This window comes from Phaenicophaeus curvirostris, chromosome Z (assembly GCF_032191515.1).
Source record: "Phaenicophaeus curvirostris isolate KB17595 chromosome Z, BPBGC_Pcur_1.0, whole genome shotgun sequence".
Lineage (NCBI taxonomy): Eukaryota > Metazoa > Chordata > Aves > Cuculiformes > Cuculidae > Phaenicophaeus > Phaenicophaeus curvirostris.
The window spans coordinates 70,208,997-70,214,996 of record NC_091431.1 but is presented as its reverse complement, the minus strand read 5'-3'; positions in this window follow the sequence as shown (position 1 = coordinate 70,214,996).

The following is a 6,000-nucleotide window of genomic DNA, read 5'->3' as shown; positions in this document are numbered from 1 at the left end:
CATACCATACAAATAGAATTTTGATATCAGTTTATAGGCAATGTAGAGACCATAACACTATATGAGGTTTCCTATCAGTTTTTATTACAAAAATGTTCTGTCTTCATGGTTTCAGTACTATCAGAAATACATTATATTTCACTAGTACATATTTTCATTTTTTTCCTTGTGGTTACTTATGTCTGGGTTACAATTTATTTTCTTTCATTTAAGATGCATGAAATTTCAAGTTAAAAGATTTAGCCTTTTCTATTAAGAAGGCAAACCAAGAAAACTGTCTGCTTTTGACCGTATTTAAAAAAATAGAAATCAAGGACCAAATAATATTTGTTTAATATGTGTATATCCAGTAAGCCCTGGACCCTCTGAGGTTTACAATATAATTCTACATTTAACAGTATAATTATGACTATGTCAAGTTTCCCATATTCACTTCCCGACAAAGGTGATTGTTAGAAAGGCCTTTCATTTCCCACATGATCAATACATACTTATTATCAATTGTTAGCAATTATTTGCTGAAGTTTTGTCTATCCCCTGCATACTTCACCCCTCAAAATTCCTTTATGCCAACTGTCTGATGCATCATATTCATAGAATCATAGAATCATAGAATAACCAGGTTGGAAGAGACCTACCAGATCATCGAGTCCAATCGTTCTTATCAAACACTAAACCATGCCCATTAGCAACTCGTCCACCCGTGCCTTAAACACCTCCAGGGAAGGTGAATCAACCACCTCCCTGGGCAGCCTGTTCCAGTGCCCAATGACCCTTTCTGTGAAGAATTTTTTCCTAATGTCCAGCCTGGTGGAGCTTGAGGCCATTCCCTCTTGTCCTGTCCCCTGTCACTTGGGAGAAGAAGCCAGCACCCTCCTCTCCACAACCTCCTTTCAGGTAGTTGTAGAGAGCAATGAGGTCTCCCCTCAGCCTCCTCTTCTCCAGGCTAAACACCCCCAGCTCTCTCAGCCGCTCCTCATAAGACCTGCTCTCCAGCCCCCTCACCAGCTTTGTTGCTCTTCTCTGGACTGAGAAACTGATGCTCTGTACTACCCTAAGGAAACAATTCAAAGATTTCACTAAGTAGCCTATGTATCTCACACAGGTCATCATGTCACCTTACCTCTGCTGAAATTATAGACATCATGAAGATTTTAATGCTTGACCTGCAGAGATTAAGCAGGATTTGCTATGCAATGGTTCTCTTTTGACTTCTGTAACATTTCTGGTAGGACTCAAGGCAAGCAAAATATCTGACATGAACAAATGATTGTGAAAAGGCTCATTTTCACATAAGTACATATCATATAGCACGTTTATGAAATGCTAAAAGAATAGTCAGTTAATAACTCTATGTGAAATTAATTTTTTAGCATTCCTTTGAATTATTTCTAAATACATATTGTCCTGCGTAAGCTGGGGTGTTTTTTAATGGATGAAGAGAAACTTCTCCTTGAGGTAACACATACTTACCAACCTTCCCTTAAGAACATAGAAATCACGAGAGAGGAAAGAAGTATATTTTCTTGTAACAGTCACTTTTTGATTTGCAATATTTTGAGGTAAACCCCTGAAGCATATAAGAACTGTCCTCTGGCAGGCCACTCTATTATCGTATGCATATGGTGTTCAAAGGTTTCAGAAAGTGCAGGACATGCAAAACACATACTTTATAGTTAAGTAAGCATCTAGAAATGTTTCAGGTAAATAGCAGTGGTCTAGAACTAAGTGCAAATATTGCATAAAATTAAATTTAGCCCCCTCAAAGAACTAAGCAAGTTTAGCCTTGCGAATTATCACACCTGATTTTGAACATGACACTTAGAAACATAAGACCTATTTCTTTAGTTTACCATTTTACAAGACTTTAATTCAAAGATTAATCTATCTGCCAACTCTCAGATCAAACAGTGCCTCTTCATAGATACGAAAAAGATTAAACAAGGCCTTAAACAGGTGCTTACTGCTTCCTTTTTTTCACATATTTTAGTTTATATTTGTGTCTATAGCATAGTGATGGGACGAGTTGGTATAAATCTTCCCACACCCCTCTTTCCAAGTTGATTCACAATTTATGTTCATTTGCCTCTAATGAGATGATTAGAGTGGAATCAGATCAGATTTAATCTGCAGTTAAACTGTGAAGTTATTTTTCCCCCCAAATGAGGTTGTAAAACCAACATCAAACTTAAACTGCTATATGTGATTTTTTTTCCTCTCTTTTTTTTAACTTCAATATTTCACAACTGCAAAACAAGGCATCTATTTGAGCATGGTAAATACTGACATCTGGTTTGCAGCTACTTGTAATGTAAATTAACTAGTATAATCCAGACAAGATCACCAGAAACCACATTCTTTTTATGTCCGATAGTTCGTAAATATGTACAAGTATTAGTTACTTCTCTGGAGTTGCATAACTTATTAAATCTTAGCTATCTCTACTTCTTGATTTATCAAATTTAGGTTAGCCACATGCTTAGTTCTATTATTGTCATGTAAGCACCCCAGTACTAATGTTCACATCGTGCTTCTCTGTTTTTCCCTTATTAATTGAAGAGTTCATGCTGGATTAACACAATTGAGTCACAGCAGCTCTTCCTTCCAGTAAACCTTAGCTTAAGAACAGAGCATATATTGTTTACTAATTTCATGTAGCTTTACTAGTGATACCAAATGCCTTCAGGACTAGATTTTAATCCATGGCTTGTAAATAAAATAGCCAGGAATCACTGCAATATTAATAGTGCACATACATAAGTTGTTCTGTTTGAGCTGCTGGGGAGTCATGAGTTGCTTATGCTTTATGCACACAGGTTAGTACAGTCAACAATGGTGTTTATCTGAAACAGTACCCTTTCAGAGCAAGGGACAGATTTTAGCATCATTCTGAAGCAAGGCTAGCACTCATAGTATGACAAACTAATAGCTTTAAAAGCACAATGACTGCATTGTTCAGGCAACACAAAAAACTTGGCCGTCAAATCACAGTCCCTTGAGTCCACGTGAATTCTCCATAGTATAAAATGTCAGTCTATGAGTCCTTCCTAGAACAACTGATTGCAAGGTCATAGCCCTAGAAATCAAGGTCTTCACAAATGAATGTCTAATCAAATAACCCAAAGTAACTATATTTAATGCCGTCCTTTTTGCAACGTTTCTATTGTATTATATTTAGAAGCTTATAGAACTTGTATACCATATAGTCTGCTTATGTATAGATTAACCAGTGAAATATTATTAGTTTTCATACCTATAACTTTTATTGTTTTATCTTTGACAAACTCTGAAACAGTTCACCAGTGACATTTTTAAAAATTAGCCTTCTATGTTTAAAGACCACTCATCATTTTCATCTATCATTGTTCTGGAAATGTCACATTGATTTTATCCTCTGTGCAATAAATGGTAACATCTAAAAAAACAAATAATACTCTGACACTTCAAAATCAGCTGCCACTCTTTGATATAGCAAAAATAAATAAAAGGACAATTTTCTTGAAGGACAGGAGTGAGGAAGAAAAATGCATAGGAGTGGGAGAGAGAAATAAAGCTTTATCTCTTTCTGGCAATACTGACAACAATCAAAATAGTAGGAATCATGAATACTTTTTTTCTGTCCCACCAGTATTACGTGAATAGTAACTGTGATGTGATCAATGAAAATGCTTGCAAATATGTCTTAAGAATAGTAGTTAAAAATCTTTCCATGTATGAAATGATACACTGAAAAAAGAAATGGGAAGCAAAGATGAAAAATGCAGACTTCATCTGCCCTTCTCCTAACCCCAGCGATGCATTAAGGTAACAGAGACTTTAAACCGAATCTTGCAGAAATTTTGACAATGACTTGATTATTTCCAGCGGTTCATACACCATGTTAGCATGGGTGTGCTGGACAGTCGGAGAAGATAGAGCTGAACCAAGCAGTTGTCAAGAAGCTGGGCAAGCCACAAGCATCAATGAAGTTACTGTAAGACTATTTTGTTGCATTGGATGGTGAATCAACTATATGTACCCACATCTAGAAGGGGAGAGGAGAGAGGAACAAGGGTAGGGAGTGTGCAAGAATGAGCAGATAAAGAATGCTTTGTGTTTCCCGACCTAGAGACATGATAATGGTAGAAGTGTCTAAAGGGTTTCAAAATTTAAGAAGTCCAAGGCAAGGTAGGGAAGAAATTTCTGAAGATCTAGTGTCTGAGGCCAAATAGAAAGGGCCAGAACAGGTTTGCTGATCTTTGTTTTTCCAACATCTTATCTATTAGAAAATAAAGGATTTTTTTAATTCAAAAATTTTCAAAAAATGAAGGATCACAGAATATAATCCATTGAGTTTTTAGTTTGCTGTTAGGGTTTTCAGATCCTTTAAACAAACTTCTCCAGCATCATAAGCACTACTTTTTCTCTGTATAGAGGTAGATTTAGAGCCTGATTTAGAATTGGCTTGTGTATTGACATGGCTATTTACACAATTGCAAAAAAAGCACATACACACATCATGAATCTCTACTTCACCTGAAGCAATGAAGAATGATTTTCTATGGGCTTGTGCCTTCAAGATGATTCAGTTTGGAAATGGAATTGGACTGAAGATACTGTCATTACACGACTCAGATGTCTCCTTATGTCATATCTCCTTTCCCAATACATGAAAAGGCTTCCTCTTGTTCACAACAGAACTTACAATATTCTTCTCCTCGATGTATTCCTGTGTCCTCACAACGTATCACAATGTTCACTGTGACAATTTGCTGCTTCAGCAAGGGAATTTCATTTTTCCATATCACTTAGGTCTCATCCAGTACCCTGTTTCTTCCTGGTTGTCAGTGGCACAAAAGGCAACTTAAGCATAGTTTAATTCAATATTATAAAATACTTGCCTGCTATCAGGTGCAAAAGATTTTTTGGGAAAGAGAGAAGAGGAAACAGTTAAACATGCAGAGAATATGATTAAATCTGCTTAGTTTTCTTAGTGAATTTAGAAACAGTTTCCACTCAGACACAAATATGATTTCAATTTAGCATTTCATCCTTACTCAGCAAAGCATGTAAACACCCACTTAATTTTAAGCAAGTGCTTAAATCCTGTTCCAGTGGCACTTAATCAGGCACTAAAGTTAAGTATGTGTTTAAATGCTTTGATGATTTGAAACCTAAACAATGAGCAAAGTAATGTCTTACTAAGATTATACTGTGCCAGGAAATAATGCTTATTGAAGAAGGGACACTATGGGGCACCTTAAGCCATTTCATGGTGAGAGAAAGAAATTTGGATTGCTTGCATGGTTTTCTACACCCTTTCACCTTCATTAAAACCAAATTACACAAAAGGAAGGAAAAATATCCTTGAGAAAAATTCAAAGCTATAAATAAATAATGAGGCATACAATATTTCAATCTATAATCACAATTTATGGAGGTAGTGGAGACTGTGGTAGAAATGTGTTCATCTGTCATGAATATGAACAATAAGACCATGTCATGAACAATGAGCCTATAAAACAGGATCATAACAGGGAGAAAGCTTTAATGTATATATTATTAAGATTAGGATGTAATACTGCAAGGCTCTTCTTTTTTTTCTTAACTTGAACATTGCATGTATATCAAAGAGATGCTTCCTCTCCTTTACCACCGACTGAATGAGTTTTTAAGTGTTCTTTTGTAGAAAAAAATATTTGGGCAATTATATAGCTGTGCCTCTTACACAATTCAGTACTGAGACAGTTAATTTTAAAATCCAAGCATATTTTATATTCATGAAAAAACACCAGTATAGGGCATGCTTGTGTCTGCAGGACAGAAACACCTTGAGTAGTTTAGTATCAATCCTTATGTTATAGCTTGAGGATATTGAAGAAACAAACATATTATACTGTTGAAAATGAGAATTTCAAAAGTACTGAATAAAGGATAAGAACACTTATAAAAAAGAACGTAAACATTCAGGTTCAGGGCATAAGCTAGTCAGTAACTGGAAGGGTTATAATAAGTTTTTGT